Raw genomic sequence first — 21329 nt, 5'->3', positions numbered from 1 at the left:
AAATACGCATAGATTATACTGTAGTTCTCAGAGTCCCATTCAAAGTTGTTGACTTGCCCCACAAACAGCTGCAGGACTTCGGTCTCTGGATGTTGTGCGTTCCTGCAGTGCTACTCTCTCCCGTTAGAGTTCCATGAATCCATCTTCTGCAGTCCTTGTCCATATTTAGATACATGATGTCTGTTCGACTGCATTCACTCTGATGAGGCCTACATGTGCACGGCAGCCTCGCCCTTGTAGACTGGATCCGTTTTTTTGAGTCTTGTGTTTTTTTGGGCATATGTGTGTATAGACTGTCAGACTGCAAGCGTGCCAAAGCATCACCTCATTAACTGAGCATCTTACTATGTACTCGTGCTGCTCTTACCCCTCCTCCGTCACCTGTCACAGCCGGGGCGTACAGTTCAAAGTCACGGCTGACCCCCCCACCACCCCACAACAGCCCTCCGTACCGATCATTCATCTACGCACACACACACACACACACACACACACACACACACACACACACACACACACACACACACACTCGCTCGCGCGGACTCAGGCACACTGGTAGAGACGTCAGGATTGGACGCAGCAGGGGATCCCCAGCATTCAGTTTCTGCCTCGCTTGGCGTATCATCATCTTTTACCGGGAGGAGATGAGCTCGCGCCGGCTCACACTTGCGGAGGGCAGCAGCAGCAACAGAGGACAGTCTTGTTTCTCCGTTTCACCGGAGCTCGCGCTCTCTCTCTCCTCACTCGGTGTCTTTGCCCGTGCAGCCGAGACTGTCTTTACTGTGGCTGTTGCGTGCGCTGGGCGGCCGGGACAGCGCGAGCAAAGAGCAGGGAGCAAAGGTGGAAAAGGTGTTCGGCCACCTGGGTGATTTATTTCGGAAAAGAAAAGGACATTTTGGAGGAAAAAAACATCCAGCTTTAATGAACTCCGGTTTAGTTTAATCGCCGTAGAGACGGGAGAGTCGGCCGTCTCATTCTGGTTTCATAACCGACACTTCGTTTCTTCACGTGCGTTGCGCGCTAAAGCTGCTTTGACACAGAATCCACGACCCTGTCAGGGTCGCTCCTTGCACAGCGTGTTTTTTGTTTATCTTACACAACCCACAATTTACAATTAGCCTACAACCTTCTTGGAAAAAGACAGATATAACCCAACACTTTTTTTTTCTTCTTTGTAAATTTTGCCCACGAAGAATAAATGGTTTAGAAACGGGAGTAAAGTAGTAAAAAGGATGGTGCGGCACATGCTTTTGTGAACGCGCTTTTTCTAGTTCTGTTTTTTTTTTGCCACTTTCAGCATTAACATCGACAAGCTGAGCAAGTGGAAGAAGTTTTTTTTTTTGTGGGAGAAAGTCGAAAAAAACAAGCGGTTGCGGCTGTGGTCGCAAACTCGGGAGAAGAGGACCCCCACGTCCCCCACCCCCAGGACGAACAGGTAGGACCCTGACAAATACTCCACATTTCAGAAGGAGGAAAAAAAGAGCACACCATGTTTATTTGAACTACCCCGTAGTAAAGTGTTTCCGACGAGCATCCGTGTCCACGACAGATGCCATTCTCCCCGTTAAAAATGGCAGGTCGTTTCGGCTTGGCATGACGGCACGTAGGCTACCACATAAAGGCTTGTTTTAACGGCATTCATAAACCCTTCGCCGCTCTTCATTCAGCACCAATAATAAAAGCAAACGATACGAATTTAACAGGATCGTAACTTTTCGTATTGGTTCGCTTAATATTCCCACTTTCGTGTACAATGAGATTGATGGACAAGCCAGCAGGACCTCTTCTAAAAAGTTGATTTTATTTAAATATGCCCTGTGCTTTGAAGATACTTTAATGCCGAATGGTAACTTGTGTACTGAAAAATAAGAAAATGTAAACAATTTTAATTTACTAAGCACATAACGGTTCTTGTTAAGCGAGAGTAAATACAATTTGCAGGTTTGTGAATGTAGAACATGGCGCTCTGAGGCAGTTAAATTTCGGGTTTTGGTTGTACAGACCTTAACGTGTTTCATTGTGAAAATGTCGTCACAAAATGTCGAGACGGATACTCAATAATTAATTCAAAAGGAAGACAAACAAAATAGAATAATTTCATATTATTTTTTATGTGGAGGTAAATTTAAAGGCCAGATAAGTGGAGAGGGACTGTGCGTCGGAGTGGGCTGAACAAAATAAAGAGAGAGACAGAGAAAACTCCAGCGGAGTCATTGAATTACTTCGACCAGAAAAAAACATATCAAACTGATACAACTGTAAAAATAAACATGCTATTTGCATGTGGGAGTTGAGGGCTTTTTCAAATGTTTTCACATGCACATCGGCCATATTTACAACGGTTTATTTAACCCAATTCCAGTCTAGTTCAGATTGCTGTTTGGGAAGATATTTGTTGGAGATTTGATAAATACAATTTAGAGCTGCTATAGACTGTAGTCTGTATTTGGGACAATCACATGTGAATTGTGAACTGTTTTCCTGAGTGTTCCTGCACACAGGTTACTTAAAAAAAAAAAAAAAAAAACTCTGGCATATACAATATCAGATTATTACAGCTGGAACTGCTAGCTGCCCTGATATGTCACTACAAATAAGACCAGAGGGAAAGAGGTGTGCCTGCATTTATTCAAGTGGTCAATTTTGAGGAACAAACATTAAGAGACTTTTGCAGCACAGGGAAGGTGTGTGTGTGCGTGTGTGTGTGTGTGTGTGTGTGTGTGTGTGTGTGTGTGTGTGTGTGTGTGTGATGAGTGAGTGAGTGAGTGTGTGTGAGAGTGAGTGTGTGTGTGAGAGGTGAAGGTGTTAGATACATGATGTTTGCTGGCTGTGCTGTTAGACCAGTGAAGCCACAGCAGTCCTGTCTTTAATTGCGCTCCTGTAAAATGTTGTGTAGTTTTTTTTGCAATGATTGTACACGCTCTTGTATTTTTTTTCCTGTGCAGCTCCTCACACGCTGGTCTGACCTCGTATTGCAGTGAATTAACATTTCGCCTTGCCTTCCTCTCTTCCCTGAGGGCTTTAAAATAGAGAGCGCATGTCCTTGGTCTCCTTTACTGCACGTTACGACAGGTGCCAACAATATCCTCGTCTCCTCCAATCACTACGCTTTTCAATAAGTAGATACCATATTCAAGTTACGTTGAAAATATTACATGAATTGTATCTTTTTTGACAAAAATTGCAGCAAAATTGCAACATTCCTGTCCAGCGGCGAGTTCTTGTACAACACGTGTTGGTGCTGTGAAGGTGGAAGGGGTATTGACTGTGACCTTGAGTAAAGTTACTCCATCTACAAGGTCATATCTGTTTTTAAATGTATAACTGGATATCTTCATCTTTGTCTTGATCATTTCTGATCGGCACTGAGTGTCATTGATAATAGGGTATCGATTGGGGAAGAAGTTTGAACTGTTTAGTTGACTGTGTAGTTCATCATTTCATATTCTGCAGTTTGTGTCGGTGCTCTTGTGGATTTACGCAGAAATTGACTGCAAACTGCATTACATTAAAGATTGGGGATTTTTTTTTTAAAGTGATACCTTGACCTGAGACTGCTTACTGTTAATTCAAAGCTGAGTCCAAAACTTTAGTTATGTGTGGATTTATGTATGATTCCACCACTATGTCATGCATCTATCTTTTGGGCATACTGTAGAGTCAAGGGAAGGAATTTGTTCTATGTAGAGCCGTCACTCGTTATAACAAACAGGCTACAGAGGAAGGTAAAATGAATTGTGAGCACTGTGGGTATCTCAGTATTGGGTCTAACCTTGCTGAAATTATTTTGGTCAGCAGCTCTTGAAAGGAAAATTTCAGCTCTTTGTTAAGTCTCAGATGTTTGAGAGCTTTTCTCTGGCCAATTTTTTTTATGTTCAGTTAATTTTTTGATGAGGAAAAAATGTTTAGATTAAAAATGCGTTCCTATTTTGAAACTTGAATTTCTCTACTTCTATTGCTTAGTTTTTTCCTTTTTAATGGAAGTAGTAGTAAAATCCACATAGTTGCAGAATTGACGCATTGTTATGGTTCATCTTTAGTTTAGTTTATAATGGTTGACTGAGAAAACAGTGAATTCACTCTCTACTTTAAACTACTTTATGTTCGAGCCTCCCAGCAGTTCTCAAACACATTTAAATGAAGGTTATCACAATCGAGGCATTTCCTTTCACTTCTTCACTTTTCAGTGCCTCTTTCTGACCCCTTCCACATTTGATAAACAATTTTTCCTTTTTTATTGTACATTCTAACATAGTGATTTAAATGTTTTATTTTTCCATGCTGCTTGTCGATGATTGATCATTATTACTCATTTAAAGTTATCATGGATAACTGTATCAGGTCCGAAACGCCTTTAAGGTGTTTTTGGCAGCAGAAACAAATATTGTCTTGAGGACATGCCCTTTTTTATTGCGACACTGCCACATGTATAGAGAGGGTTGGCTTGGCCAAAGAGCAACTATATGTATATATATACTGTGTATATCTGCATGTGGGGAGCAAACAGTTTTTAACGAAATACAAAAAAAAAAACTGCATGCCCATTTTCGGATCAATATGTATTTAAAATTACAATGTTATTGCGATAACTGACAGATTCGACACCAAGAGACTGAATTTGCTGTAGAAGTGTATATTAATGTGTTGATGCGATGAAGTTTTGTGGGAAGTTTCAGTGTGTTTTGATTGAATGTGTCTGTTATTTCATTAGTGTGTGTGTGTGTGTGTGTGTGTGTGTGTGTGTCTGTGTGTGTGTGCATAAAGATATACACGCCATCACAAATTGATTGAACACACACACACATACATATTAAAGAATAATAGCACGTGTTTGTGTGTGTGTGTGTGTGTGTGTGTGTGTGCGCGTTTGCACGGTGTGTGTGTGTGTGTGCGTGTGTCTTTTTATTTTTAAATTTGGAGAAATCTGAAATGATGCCGTTGACTTCATCAAAGTAAATGTTCCCTATTTCACTGTGTGAGGGAGTGGCCTCTGTCTGAACCTCACCTGTGCAATAGGGAACACACACTCCGTTTTGTTTTGGGTGCCATGACTTTTGGATTTGTCTCCGCTTTCTATCTCTGATACAGTGTGTGTACTCTACGTGTGTGTGTGTGTGTGTGTGTGTGTGTGTGTGTGTGTGTGTGTGTGTGTGTTGAAGTTCTGTACTTATTATACACAACAGAAGTAAATGGCTGTGTCAGGGTGTATTCTGCATGTACTTGCTGTGTGCGTGTGTGTGTGTGTGTGTGTGTGCATGTATACTTGCTTGGTCTACTCACCATGAGAGCCCTCAAACTCTCCTTGTGTGATTGTGCATGTGTACGTTATCCAGGGAGTGCCCGACCTGAAGATCCAGCTGATGAAGGCTACCTGGAGCTTCGTAATTGGACCCTTTGTCCAACTGAGGAGCGTGTGTGTGTGTGTGTGTGTGTGTGTGTGTGTGTGTGTGTGTGTGTGTGTGTGTGTGTGTGTAGCCTACATCTTCACAGAAAATGTAGAAACAAAATCTTGCACTTTGCCAGGTGTTTTGTTGCAGCCGATCGGTCAAGACAGTTTTCCTGTTTTTGTTATTCACTGCAGAATTCCTAGCAGAATATATTTGTGTTGTGTGTATTGTTTTCACATGATGTAGTTTGCAGCTCGTTTATAACACTTGTTTTCATCATATCTCTATAGATGCTGTTTTGGGCTGTCTCAACAGCTCCAGTATCTTGTCACGAGTTTGGATATTTTGTAGCTTGTGGAGTCAGGGGTTGGAAACAATTTTTTTTGTTCACCTGCCATTTTGACAGGATTTGCTTGAAAATGCTTTTTTTTTTTTTTATCTGCGCGTGTTAACTTTTTTTAAGAGATGCGTTGTTGTTACAGAACAGAAACGGTACAAACATATAATAACCTTATGGAATGTGATGCAACTAACCATCAGTACGTACAGTAATTAAAATACAGGGCGTGAAGTGTGCGCAGCTGTACCAGCAAGGGAGCTGCTCGTTCCCCGGCCAGGATGGTTAGCGTGATCAGCAGCAGACCTTCTAATGGCTTCCCGCCACTCGCTGCTCATTCACACATTTATCAAATCATTTATTTCGCTTCACTTTTATTCTGCTGACAGTAAGGCAATGAGTTACTGTCGAGTTGTTTGCATCATGTCTCTACTCATTTGTCCGTGTGTGTGTGTGTGTGTGTGTGTGTGTGTGTGTGTGTGTGTGTGTGTGTGTGTGTGTGTGTAGCACTGTGTGTGATTGTGTGTAGTGCATGTGCGTGCAGCGGGCCCCGCCCTTGTGAAACACGGAGAGACAGAGACATACAGCAGAGAGATAATGCGACTATCAATGAAACTCTCACTCTGAGCTGAAATGAAACAGGTTCACAGGAATTAAGTAAATTACACAATATTTTGTTTATCTCGGGGTGTTGGGGGCGGGGGGGGGGGAGGGGTTACGGGGGGTAATTGCAGTTGAGGAAACTGAATGTATGCTGTAGGCTGTTACAAATCACTCCGTTCCAATTGCATTATTTCTTTTATTTTGGTTATTGTTATGTGGCCGGTGGCGGGTGCTAACTTCCAACCGTGCGGAGTGCAACAGCAACAACAATAATAATTGTTATAACTTTATTTACATGGCATTTTCACAACAAAGTTACGCTCTTCGCAATTAAAACAAAGAATATAGGTAGCAAAATACCAAAACATAAAATCTAAAGCAAGATCAAATGATTTCAACTCTTCAACAAATACAACAAACACCACGAGTTAACCAATCTTGTAGCGTATAGCTGCCTCTGAGCAGTTTCAGGTCACCCGAGGCATGTTGTACTCGCTGCTTTGCTTCCAGTAAAGTCCCAGCAGGTTGACGCCACATTTGGGGGACGCTAAATATTTGTGTTATGATAATACAGTTGCATTTGGTTTATTGCATATAGGTGACTGGAAGTCAATAGATTTCAAAACACAATTTTCTGTGTTTGTGGTTGTTAAAGGAGTGCAGTGAAATGTATATTTATTGTGTTGGTATTGTCGACTGCGTATCACATTGTGTGCTAAAAGCTAATCGCAGTTAGTCACCCCATTAAATGCAGCTTTGACATGGAAGTCGAGAGGCAAACAGGTGTCATCTCCTGTAACCTGACCACCTCCGTTTGGTTTTTATTAAAAACAAGATTTTTCTTTTGGAAATCAAACTCCAAGCAAGACTAAAATACACACCAAATTATAGTCATGGATGCAAAATTAACGAACAAGTGGAGGGAGAGACGCTGTCAAAAGACTGCGGTGGTGGAATCACGCTGTTCAATATTTCGTGACTCTGGAAAGCTTTCACAATGAAAATGAGCATTATTTCTCCCTGTTAATGATAGTAAATACCTGTTTTACAGGTTGGAAATCTGCTCACCATGTTAGAATTCAGTTAAAATATTGATATGGGTAAATATATCTGAAGCAAAAAAAAAAGCCGTTTACACCTGGAAGTTATTATATTAGATATGTATCAAAGCTTTCATTCAGTCACTGGATCAGACTCACACTTTACATTCACCTCACTTTGAGAGTGTCGTCCTACCCGCGTTTCAAGTGCTGGACAGACAGCCTTGGTTTGGAGCTGCATATTGAGGTTTTTTTGTGTAGCAGCTGTGAAAGCTTCACCAGTGGAACCAATAAGATCAAGAAAGGCCCTCATGTGAATGATAGAAGTCACACAATACTCAAAACCTGAAGTGCTTTCGCTGACCTCCTCCTGTTCCTCCCATATTCATGTAGACTATGTGTAAAATATTTTAAATCAGTGTTTGAATTAGAGGAAACGGGGGGTTTGCTGTGACCTGAGGACCCCTGGAAGCAAACACAATTTAAATTGGCATATATGATTATAAACAATCTATAGAGAACACTTCAAATCTAAAGTCATTTTATATGTGTGTGGGACTCTGCCGGTAAGTGCGGCTGAATTAATCCTCTGTCGAGAGGGTGTAACATGAGTGTGCAACGTGATTGATCTGGATGTGTGCGGTGTGTTTTTGGATGTATCTTGACTCCTGTGCGGCCTTCATGTGTTCCTTTGCTTACCTTTGTGTGGCTCAGGTTGGGAACGTCAGTCCTTTTAGTTGGCTTGCAGCACGCTCTACTTGAGGTTCGACCCCAGGTAACCTTCCTCGAGGAAAGTGGGATGACTTTGCATTGCTGAGGTTTTAGAGGCCATGTTTGGAGCTGGTTTAGGATTACCAGCAACGGATGAATAGGATTCAGTAATCCGGCACTCCCTGCCTCAAAACTGGAACAGTTCAAGGAGTTAACCAGGGAAAATGACATTTTCAAACAAAGTGATGAGCTGCAGAATCAGAACTTCTTTACGTTTCAGATTTGTTTGTTCTGGAGAACTAAATTCCTGGAAGAGAATTGACAGTTTGCTTCTTATCACTTTATTTACTTCATGTAAACACCTTCACCAGACCAAACTGGTAGGAGAAAATTTAAGTGAAGGCAGCCTGAGATCTGATGGATGTGAATGTGTATTGGGTATATATTTTATATATATTGTAAAATTAATCAGAAGGGAGAGGTCCTCGACTTTACTCATTTTACTAAGCATTACATAAAGTGCCGTTGAAAAGGCCGTTTTAACCTGACAACAATAAGATTTTGTTTCAAAGAATGAACAAAGATGGAGACATTGGAGTTGTCCATTTAAAGATGCCTAGTTCTACTTTTCTGTCATTGTTTGTATCTATCCAACACTGTTATTTCAGGAAGTGGACCAGAGTGTCATTTCACTTTAGGTTAGGTTAGGTAGTTACTTTATTAATTAACTAATTAAATGGTTCATTGGAAGAAAGAGAAATGATCTTGTGTGTAAAAAACAATAAGCATCTGAATAAGAAAAGCTAAATCACATCTTTAACATATGCACACAAGACATTTGAATTTTATGTTGTAGTATGTTGAAGGATTAAGTACACAAGTCGATACAAACCACCTTTCATGGATGTATTGGCAGATTTGAATTATACTAACTAAGAATAATCTGTTTTGATTTAAAGCACAAAACCTGATAAGGTTCCCTCACTCACAGTCATGAGTGACTGTTTCACCCTTTTATCTATTAGCACATATGTAGTGATAGGTGTGATTGTGTGTGGATGTTTGTTTATCTGTGTTCGACCTGTCATGTACTGGTGACATGTCCATAGTGTACCCAATGTCAGCAGACATAGGCTCCAGCCCCACTGAAAAAAGCAGTACAGTTAATGGATGGATGCATTAATCAGTCTATCAAATTTAATTGGATGTTGAATGAATTAAAATGACACTTTGAAATTATATAAATATATTTTTAAAAAAACAACAATTTTCAAAATAATTGAAATGATTGAGATTAGGGATTTCAAATTTAAACGACAGAAATTTTAAACGTTTTTTGTTTTTTTTGTCTATAAGAAATACAGAGACGTTTTTCCATTGGCTAATAGGACCATTTTTAAAAAAAAATTTTTTTAAAATAACTGACACCTATGTTTCTCATCAACCTGGCTGCTTCAGTCACCAGAGTCAAGCAGGCGACTACTTTTTTCCTCCTTGGATGGCAGGGACGTGCGCTCGTTTTACAAACCAGCTAATGCACTCGTAATTGCATCTCATTTAGCAGGAAGAGGTTCCTCCTAGTGGTGCAACTGGGTACTAAAGCAAATCTCCAGCACATTTCCTGACCTATAAATTCAATGTCTTATTTAATTAATATATTTGATTAAATGTCAATGAATTGATTAACAATTTATCATTAACTTCCCTAATTAAAAATTCAACCAATTTTAATGAAATAGTCTTTTTTTACTCATCCAAATAGCATAATTTAATTTTATCATTTACATTTCTTTATTTCTGAAGTTTGTTGTTTTTAACAATGCTATTTTTCTCAGCGACACTGTGAGCAAGCTCAGCTACTGCTACCACATTTAACCAGTTTGTTAGATCAACAGCAATATCATTGGCTATTTGGAAATAAAATATGCTGTTATGAAAAATAAAATTATTTCTTTTTTTATTTTACAAAATAATGCTGACATTATAATTATAAAGTAAATTTTGTGAAAATATTCCAAAAAAATGAAATGACATTTATTGCAATTTTGATGAGTTTTCAAATTATATTCAATAATTTGACAATTTGTTTTATTTAAAGATTTCAATATCATTTATTTATCAATTTATACAAATTCCTAAATGAAGAGCTTTGATAGGCAGCTGTGGCTAAGCATGTCGAACAGGTCACACTTCGATCACACGGTTGGCATTTTGATCCCTGGATCCTCCCATCCACATAAATATATATATATATAAATAAAAAGACAATTTCCGTAAATTCACTCCCTTTAGCTTTAGCATGATTTTAACATGTCGTAACACTGTAACAACGTTGTCGGAAAGGTAGTCAGCTCATCACCAAAACGCAGACATCCTACCTCGAGCAATGTTTTTCTTCATTTGGACAAGATGCTGATGATAAATACTGCACAAACAATTATATTGGTACATCTCATCTTCACACACACACACACACACACACACACACACACACACACACACACACACACACACACACACACACACACACACACACACACACACACAGACATATATATATATGGCAGCATTCAGTGGAAAACCTTCCTCATTTTAGATTGTATTATTAAGCTCCTATTTTAGTGAAGTATATTGATTGAAAGTACCAGCGTTCCTCATTACAGTGAATGTAATGCCTGTAACAACAAGAAAAAACATCTATAGTGATGTGTTGAAAATATATAAATCACACACACACACACATATACATACATACATATATATATATATATATATATATATATATATATATATACATATACACACACACACACACACACACACACACACACACACACACATATATATATATATATATATATATACATATGTAATTGTGGTTGAAAAGAGTAGGATAACATTTTTCCTTGCACTTCAGTTTGTGCTTTTGATTCATGAAACACATTTTCTTCCTGTAATGATCGTGTCACACCAAATGATCAAAGCTCATCGTCAGTCTGTTTGGATCCACTTCAGTTTAAAAGAAACTCTGTAAATGGTGCTTCAGCCTTTCTTCTGTGTAAGCTACAGTAGAGTCAGGTATTTATGGACAGCGGGGATAACAGCTGACTTTGATTCAAGTGTGAACATTACTTTTTTAACTTTTAATTTTTTTAAATTGTGCTGCACTACTTCCTGTTCAGTCTGACACTGAAGATTCTGTGGTTTATCCAAATAAGTCTCTCCGCTTCAGTCGAACCTCCTTTTCTTGCAGGCTTCCGAATGTTTTCGTCTCTCATTGAATATGATTTTTGTCATACCGGTGTATAGAATTTGAATCAGATGACTACTCATAAAGAGGGCATTGAGAGAAAAAAAATAACAATAAAGTGAAGTATATTGATTGAAAGTACCAGCGTTCCTCATTACAGTGAATGTAATGCCTGTAACAACAAGAAAAAACATCTATAGTGATGTGTTGAAAATATATAAATCCCTGTTTGTTTTTACTCTTCTGTAATTTGTAGTTTTATTGCAGTCTTTGTTTGTGTCAGCCTCGCAAAAATAACATTTGGCCTCTAAAACCGCTGACAGTACGATGTGTTTCTTCATGTGTCTTTTCAAGAGTAGATAATACATTAAAAAAAGTGTATATATGAAGGTTTCCATCAACATAAGAAGCACAAAAAAAGCATGCATTTGAGGACGATATAGTGAGTTAAAAAAAAAAATCTGTGTAAGAAGCAGCAAATTCTTATAAATGAGTGAAAAATCATTTGCATGGTTTAACCCCTTGAGGACTAACACGGGTATGCGGATCCCCAGTAAGCCTCAGAAATAGAAAATGTTCAACCTCTATCTAAATGATGGGAAGAGAAAAATGTGGAGAACAAAAAACACAAAAACAAAAAACAAGTGCTGCCTGACCCAAAGCGCCAGCCTCACCTGTCAAACACGGCGCTGCTTCCCACAATGGTTTTGCATGTAAGGCTGCCAGCAGATTTCGCACGCTGGCATGTATTGATGATTTCACTGTTGGTGGGAGCTGCAGGGTCAATGCAGAGCTATACGGGAGCTGTGTGCCCATCAAAACTAAACAAAAGAGCTCGTTCAGTGAGAGGAGATAGCACACCCATGACTCACTCTCACGAGCTGCATTTCACCTGTTAAAGTCCTGACGGGGGGCAGAGAGACCCCCGCAACAAGCAAGAACATGAAGGAGTCTGCAGCGAAGGCCCCTTGAGAGCCTCACCAGAGACGATTCAAAGTATTGCACCTGCAAACCATTTTCCCCCAAAATATTAAACATGATAATATTGTTTGACTTCCATCAAATCACCTCTGCATCCCTAAACTTTGGGCACAGTTTGTTCCGTATTGATATAAACCTACTCAAATTAAAGATTGAAAGCTTTAAAGAACAAAAAAGTGCACCTCTGCCAATACTCATGGTCTGAACTGTAACGTCGTAGCGTTCTCCAGAGAGGAGCACTCACGCTCCACCTGCTGACCATGTGTGGAAGGGGGCTAATTTCTAGACAGCTTGTGGCTGACAGATGGAGCTACAGGCAGGGTGTGTAGAGTAACCTGTCTTTGTGTAAGCTCCCTAGCTTATTGGCAAACCATCTTGTATTATCCGGGTGATATTCTGTGCCATTTGGATGGGCTGATAAGGCTTTTGTTTTCAGCTGTTTAAAAAAAAAAAAAAATTATGGCTGCTGGTAGTGTAGGGAAAATGGATGACAGTCCCTTGTGGGAGTTCCAGATGGCAGGAGAAGGCAGGTCAATTACCGGCTGACCGCGGCAGTGGGGCTTGTGTTGACCTGCAACTCAGGGAGCCGGTGGGCTCTGTAAAGGTTGGTGCCCCCCAGCAGCAGACGGCAACGGCAAGCTTGAAGCGGGGCAGGAAAGTGACAGTGAAGGCTGTGACATCAGTAATAGACTTCTTCTGTTTGCATCTCATTTTCAAAGTTGTAATGGAAGTTGAGTGAATTTAACAGTGGTAGCTCATATTATCCTGGAGTTGGCAGTGGATGAATAGAAGACGACCTCGTGAGATGCTGCAGCTTGCTTACACTCACCTTTTTTTTTTCCCAAACAGAAAGAGACTTTATATTGTTGTCTCGGCATTGCTGATTGGCGCCACGTGAACACATGATCTGACTTTTTTTTTATTTTTTATTTTTTATTTTTTTATTAGTTTAAGATGGAAATTAGTTTGCTACAATGACTGTAAAAAAAAAAAAAAAAAATCAAATAAAACATTGTTTGCTATAGTCATTTATAAAATTGCATTAATGCAACTCTGTGCTATCACAGGTCGTCACCTCATCTAACATCTTACACAGCAGAATTGGCAAAGCTTGAATAATTCTGAATAATTCTGTCCCGCACAGCACAACACCAAACTGGAATGAATCCATCTGTTTTCTGTGAGTGGTGGTGCTGCCAGTTTTTCAAAAATGTCAAGCTTGAAGGAATTCAAACAAACACACTATCTGGTTTTGTTTGAAATGCCCCCCTGCCCTCCACCTCCACCACCACACACACACACACACACACACACACACACACACACACACACACACACACACACACACACACACACACACACACACACACACACACACACACAGCGTTTGAGAGAGGGACGTCGGTACAGTTTCCTGGGCGGTTTTATACAAATGTACTATAAGTCTTCAGGTTGTGAAAACGAATTGAAATGTTTAGATTGTGCTTCAAATTTTTGTTTTTTTTCCCTGATAATCTTCACCTGTATACCTTCGAAACATTGTATTATTAATATTATTATCATTCATAATATAGTTGTTGTTGCTGTTGTTGTTATTATGATGGCATTTGTTTTAAGGTCTAAGGTCCTGAGGGTGAGAGAGGCAAACAGAAAGCAGTCAGAAAATGCTGCATAAGGTTTTCATACAGTAGTATGTAGATATGGACAATAGAGACTGTAATCCTGTATAGGGTCACAGGGGGTTGGAGCCTATCCCAGTTGGTCCCAGGTAGGGTACAGTCCGGATAGGACCCCAGCCCATCACAGATCATTGGATCTTACCGATCTTTTAGGCCTTTCTGCTTCAAACACATTTTTCTTCCCCAGTCTTGATGTGTGACAACAGAAATAGAGGAAAACATGTAAATGACGTGAAGTGAATTCTGCTGCATGAAAAGAGTAGCAGCTGCATCCGATGGCTGTAGCTACATGCGATGATGTTGAAGTCGAGCATTTGTTTCGACATGTAGTTCCAAGAATAGCTAGATGATGTGTTAATATCAACAGATGTCAAAAGTTGTGTTATTTCCGAACCGAGTAAACTTGTTTATATAAAGACTTTTAACTTTTAGCTGCTATGCTGCGCGTTGCTGGATCTGAGAGCTGCCGAAAGGGTTTAACTTTTTAAAACGTACACTTAAAATCCATCTCTTAAGCCTTGCTTTTAATTAAAATGGCTTTTCTTTACTTTTAAAATTTCTTTACAGCTATTTCCTTTTCTTTATTTCTTTCCTTTGCACTTCATCCTTCTAGTTACTTTTACATACTTTTATTGCTCGTACCTATTCTGTCTTCTGTTTAACTCTAACTTGTATCTTTTTAATGCATTTTATTGTCCTCATTTTTGTTCTTGTTTTTTAATTTGTAGTTCCTATCTCACTCTATTTTGCCACTCGATTTGTCATTTTAGCTTTTAAACTATCTTCTACATTTCTATTACGTTCTGTCGTAATTGTTCTGGTCTACAACTGTCTCTTATTATCGGCCTGTCAATCATCTCTGGAGGTCTTTGAACAGCACCAAAATGTATGAAAATGAATAAAGTTTGATCGATTGAAGTTTGAAAGACAACACATTTTGCGTTACTTTTAACATAACTACTACTAGTCAGTGTTGAAGATTGGGTTTTAATCCATGTCTTTAGTTAGTGTACTTTTTGTCCATAGCATGCTCGTTTGTAAATCCTGAGATATACTTGTTTTTGAACCACGCATTTGCGTTTACAACCGTTATGCGCCCTGCACGTTATCGCTCTCATACTCTGCACTCCGCGTGTTTACTGGAGGACTCCACCAGAGGGTGCACTAGAGAAACAATGATACCACTAGAACATCCTGATTTGCCTGATGTAAACAATAAAAATGGCGACAATCGAATGGATCACTACTTTACTGATTCCTAGATTACCAGCGGGCAAAACGCCGTTGGCCCCGTCAACACTCCGTATTGTCAGCATTTCCCGCGGTCCACGTACAAAATGGTATTGGACTAGTTTCCATTTAGTTTTGCAGGTCTATGACCTTGTCACATCTCCATACCTACACAAAAAAACGTCCAAACAGACGCAGGATACATGAGGCAGCCATCATGAAGCAAGTATATCTCCTGAGAGGTTTTCAGTTTAGGGCTTCAAACACTCACTCGGGTCATCGGCTGTCTGTCACGATTGGAGCTACAACGCCTCCTGACTTGCTCTTCTTGCCGATACCTTCTCTGGCTTTCCTCCATATCCCTTCTTAGGTTTTTTGTCGTTTCATTTCAATGAAGCCACCGTGTGAGGCTGGAGGTGTTCCTCAGTTGATGGTTTGAGAGACAGGGAGAGAAACAGTAAACATGATCAATAATACAATGTCGGGACAAGACGAGTACTTGGCTGAAAACGAGTATCCGGTATGGACAATGACGAGTACGAGTATCATCCGAGTAATTGTGTCAATACCCGTGTTGATGAAGGCTTCTAACAGACACTAGCGGTGTGCACACACTGAGTCCAGATATGCACACCGAGCCCCGCCTCCTCCTACTGTTTAAGTTCTTGCCTCATTCACGAACTCTCTGTCAGTGTCCACAGAAATGAAAAACAACCCGCGACTCGGCTGGTTAATTTCTTGCATCGGCTCGTTTCATTTAGGGTTGTGTAAATTATCTTCAGCCAAGTTACTCGGAGAACCGGACGAGTCGCAAGTTACAGCTCGTCACTCTGCTTCCTTGTTTCTCCATCGGCTCGCTCTTCACTCAGCTGACCGCTTTCAGTGTGAGGCTGAATGCACATCTCAGTGTGGACTGTGCATAAATCACCGTCAAGTTTATTGAATAAAATACGTAATTGAGGGAAAGGTCTTGAATAACTTTATTTCTTACACAGTTTGGTATCTCTTCACACATCACTGGTCTTCTGTTGGTTATTCTACAACTGATACTTTGGAAAAAGTTACTGTTGTATAATTTTGAAGTATTTTCATTAAAAAACAAAACAGGAGATCATTAATATGTGAAGTCATTTTAGACATAACACTAAAAAAAACTGATGTTATTTCATATTTTCAAAATAAAATATCCTAAAAATTTTGCAAAACTTTATATTTCTAAAGTCTAAGTCTTGTATTATAATCAACACGAGATCATCAATTTGTGAAGTGATTTTGGTAACGGTACCCTGAATAAGGCTGAAGTTATTCAATATGTCTAAAGTAGGCTATATTTCTTTTCCCCTGCGTGTCACTTTATAGACGCTCCCTACACCCTTCAGCTCCGACGACGGCTCTCTCTGATTATAATTAGGTTGTAATTTATGATTGCAGCTCGTTGTCGGGAGGAATGATACGTTGTTTTTGTTTGAACGGCGTTTAATTTACGAGTTATTGATTCAGGAAGTTCGAAGCTGCTGATATATTCTCCTTCTTCACTGGAGTTGTGTTTCCACCTCCCCACAGTCAAATGAGTGTGTTTGCTGTGCGCCACTCCAGTGAAGCTGCAAGAGGGTTTTCTATTCGGTGAATATTAATGCTGACAACGTGATCTCCTCCGTTGCTTTATTGTGGACGTCTAGCCGCTGCTGGTTGTTGTCGTTGTGTTCTAATTATCAACTCAACGCAAAGTTTATGTGTCTTACTCACAGGTGTGTGAATTGACCTGAATATGACTTGCTGTAGCGCATAGTATATGAGGAATTTTTTTTTTTTATATGTAAATAAAAGGTTACAGAAGCACTCCCATTTCAGTAGTGGAGGGGAAACACTGCACACATTATTTGAGAAACAAGATACAAAGTATTTTTTCGATATGACCAGCCTGATATTTTTTCTCACATTAACAATAAACATAGCAACTTTTATAAAAGAAAACTTCTTCTGTAAATAGTTCTCTTCCTCTTGTGATCCAAAACCATTCAGCTCTGAAGCTCAATTCTGGGGCTCCTTTGTAAATAGTTTTTGAATAAATCATACATTTAGCAATATCTGATCAACTCATATCAATCTCAGGCTTAAATGAACAACTTCTGGTCACTTTCCACCCACTAAGTCCCGCTCAATTTTGAATCAAGCCACGCCCCATCCACAGATACAGTTAATTTAGTTAGTTCAACAGATACCGATAATGGTGTACTCATTCATCATACGATGGTCTTCACTTCCCAAACCAATAAAATGGGGAGTGTTTGAGAGGAACTTATATTTACTTACATATCCACCCGTTAAATGACTGTAAAAATACTCATTTCATGTATTTTACAGAGGACCAACTTCACTCCGCTGTCAATTCTATTGTATCTTAACTCTAAACACTCTTGATACAGTAAAAACCTTCAATCGTTGTCCCTCCACAGGATAGCAGACAGCAACATTAACAAGTAGCATCCTGGTTTTCCTCCACGTGGTGCCTGATTCCTCATCGTCTGTATTTCTGGAGCCTTCGTTGTCAATAAGTGCTGCGAGTGCCTCCAATTGCAGCATTGTGGAGTTCAAAAAGTTTCTTGCAGATCTTTCTGACATCTAAGAAAACCTGTTACAAGGACTTTCTTCATTGTGAACTTTATTTGCTGAGAAAGAGAGAAAAAAAAAAACAGGTTTCAGTCATTGTTGACTCTGTTAATAAAAGAAAAAAAAAAACACCTCTCCAACCAACACTCATATCACTGTTGTATACGACTAAAACTGCTTCAGTATTATACTGTATGTCACATGCCTCCACAATGCTGACATATTTTCATTACATTAAGCTACACTAGTATTGGATTAACAGCAAACCTTTTTATCTATTGATCGAAGAAAGAGCAACCCCTTCCTGATGCTGCTGGACGCATCATTTATCATTAACATTTATTTTTCTACGTTTACTTTAATGCTAGTGCCCTAGTTCGATTGTTACAGTCTAAATTATGACAAAATTAAATATTTGATTTGGTGAGGATTGATGATGAGTGTAAAAGACCAAAAACTGGACATTCATTCATTTAGTTTTCATGTCGTTCATATAGTTCATACTTGATAATTAATTTTATCCTAATTCAGTAAAAAACGAGGCAAAATAAAAGTGTTTTTTTTTTGTGTCATTATTTAACACATACTTTGTATAAAAACAGCAATCAAGGAATTGAAACTGGAGCAAGAGCAACAAAAACATGTCATAGCTAGTGTCATTAACCTGTTTTCATGGTGATTTTATTGACCAACAGTACGTTATATGAATTGATCATTTGATTAAGACTGCAGCTCAGAAGCTGGGATGACATTTTTCGGATTACTTCACTGTCCATTTGATTGGCATAAAATGGAAATTTGTCTTCAGCACTGGCATTCAAAACAACGTCGGTTGTCTTTTCATTTGTGGCTTTTTGAGTGGCCTGACTGACGACCTGTGTCCGTTTTATCCTTTTGTTTTACTGAGTGGTTTCCAATGAAACACTGTTAAATGTGAGTCCACTCTCACTAAATGACACAACTGTGCTGTAAGTCGCACTGGATACACTGTGGTGGCTCCACATGCACCTGTTTCCACCAGCATGTAGACCATTTGGGTTTTCAGCGGTGACCGTTCGGGCGGGCGTTCGCTGCATCGCAGCATTTTCTTTTGTCTGTGACGAGACTGCTGTGGCCTCCAAACAATGTGTGCTTTTTATCATCCACGTCACTTCTATTTCTGTCAGAAACATTTCTGTTCGGGTCTTCCTCTCCATTGTTGCTGTGATTCAACATTAAGAACCGCTGGTCAGCTGGCTCATTTATATGCATCAACTTTTATGAGGTGCCTTGCGTTGACTGTTGACGGCTGAATGCGGGCGTGTCGAAGGCGGGACATTTCCTGGTGCACTGTGATTTATGGAGGGAACATTGCGTGCAGGTGTGAGTGCGCATGGTTTTATAAATTGGTTTATTTTTTGGCGTACACTATTTGGGGATTTTATGTACACTGACACTTTTAGTATGGTTCCTGTTTTAATAAATGAGGCCCTACATGCTTCTTCATGATGAATATCGACATAACACAACAATGAGGGAAATATTGATGTCTGAATGATGTCGTGAGAATATTTCGTTTAGCTACTCATTTTGTTCAGACCAATCTCGAAAACACGGCAGCAGAGGTTGAGATTGTGGAGACTGTTGTTTTGGAGCTTATTTAAAAAAGCTGAATTTTTTTCAAGCTTCAAAAGCGCTTTGATTTAATTTAGTTGAATTATTATTCCTTTTGTTGTCGATGTGCGAAGGAATTACCCATAATTATTTCTGCTTTAAAGTAATTTAATGAATGTGTGTATTGTTCTTCAAATGTCATTTTTTGTGGCCCTGAAAACATGTTCACATAAAGCACAGTGCCTCTGACAGTGATCCAGTTCGTTCTGTAGGGGACTTTCATCAGTGTCAAAAAGTGTTGCGCATTCACGACATGATTAGGCACGCAATTCAAATATTAGTATTGTCACATGTTATAGCACGAGATCAACTAGATACAACAATATATTCAAAGCTGCCATCAGAAGTCTGCGTTGGTTGGAAGGACGCGTGTTGATAGCTCTCGTCCTGGCTTGGTATTAATTTCACACTAAGGCGGATTATCACTTCTGCATGTTTTCTTGTTTGGTGGTCGCAGAGTTTAAAGCTCATTTGCTTGATGCATTTTGCAGTTTAGATAAAACATCTGCCAGGAGAGCTCATACCTTTCAAATGGAAATGAGAGTGCAGCGCTGGCTTTTGTTTTGTTTGTATAATATGTGTTTACACCTTCTATTTTCAGCTTTATGAATCAGCGCTTAGCCCTTCAAGCTGTGTTCTAATGTTAATTATTTTACTCCGTTTTTAATTCTTCATCCTGTATTATTTGCATCATTATTGGTTTGTCTAATGTTCAATTAATTGATTATTTTTTGTTTATTAGAGGGAGATAGGTCAGATGACAGATGATTTTCTGCCTAAATGCCATAATCTTCTAGTACACTGTGTGCACAATTATTAGGCAAGTTGTATTTTTGAGGATTCATTTTATTATTGAACAACTACAGTGCTCTCGGTCAATCCAAAATGTTAATAAACCTCAAACCTGAATGTTTAAGAAAGTAAAAGTGAGGTTTTGGCTTTCTTAGGAGAATATCTATGTGTGCACAATTATTGGGCAACAATTAGTGTGCAGAATTATTATGCAACTAAATGAAAAAAGAAAATGTTCCCATCTCACTTGTTTATTTTCATCTGTTAAAGTGAGAATAATAAACAAACTAAACATTTACAAATAAACATTTCTGACATTTAAAAAAAAAAAAGTCGGTGACCAATATAGCCACCCTTCTTTTCAATAACAGTAATAAGCCTTCCATTCTTGGATTCTGTCAGTTTCTTGATCTGTCGACGATCAACTTTTTGTGCAGCAGCAACCACAGCCTCCCAGACACTGTTCAGAGAGGTGGACTGTTTTCCTTCGCCATAAATCTCTCGTTTAAGAAGGGCCCACAAGTTCTCAATAGGGTTTAGGTCAGGTGAGGAAGGGGGCCATGTCATTATTCTTTCATCTTGAAGGCCTTTACTGGCTAGCCACGAAATGGAGTACTTCGATGCATGCGATGGAGCGTTGTCCTGCATAAAAATCATGGTCTTCTTGAAAGAAGCAGACTTTTTCCTGGACCACTGCTTGAAGAAAGTGTCTTCTAAAAACTGACAGTAGGTTTGGGAGTTGATTTTCAGTCCATCTTCAACCCGAAAAGGTCCACGGGCCCATCAAGAGTCACTCTCATCTCATCAGTCCAGAAAACCTTTGAAAAATCTGTCTTCAGATATTTCTTGGCCCAGTCTTGACGTTTCAACTTATGTGTCTTGTTCAGTGGTGGTCGGGTTTCAGCCTTCCTTACCCTGGCCAGGTCTCTGAGCACTGAACACCTTGTACTTCTGGGCACTCCAGGTAGGTTGCAGTTCTTGAATATGACAGCACTGGAGGATAACCTAAGGCTTCCTGGTAGCTTCACATTTGATTCTTCTCAAATCTTTGGCAGT

The 21329-nt window shown here is 39.4% G+C and overlaps 1 protein-coding gene across 4 annotated transcripts in view; it reads left to right on the top strand.

The window, feature by feature from the left end:
* Positions 1-627: 627 nt before the first annotated feature.
* The window catches only part of tenm3 (teneurin transmembrane protein 3), a 338433-nt gene continuing 317731 nt past the window's right edge, over positions 628-21329 (top strand). For 3 of the 4 annotated variants that reach the window (XM_069168317.1, XM_069168316.1, XM_069168314.1), the window contains exon 1: positions 629-1435. The gene's annotated coding sequence lies outside the window, so the exon portion shown is untranslated. Of the gene's footprint in view, positions 1436-21329 lie in introns of all 4 variants that reach the window. The other variant, XM_069168313.1, reaches the window with a different exon arrangement.

Source organism: Embiotoca jacksoni, unplaced genomic scaffold, assembly GCF_022577435.1.
Source record: "Embiotoca jacksoni isolate LCO1_2020_lvr unplaced genomic scaffold, fEmbJac1.0.p SCAF_4, whole genome shotgun sequence".
Classification (NCBI taxonomy): Eukaryota; Metazoa; Chordata; class Actinopteri; family Embiotocidae; genus Embiotoca; species Embiotoca jacksoni.
The sequence above is the reverse complement of the archived record's forward strand: the minus strand, read 5'-3'. Positions and strand labels throughout refer to the sequence as shown.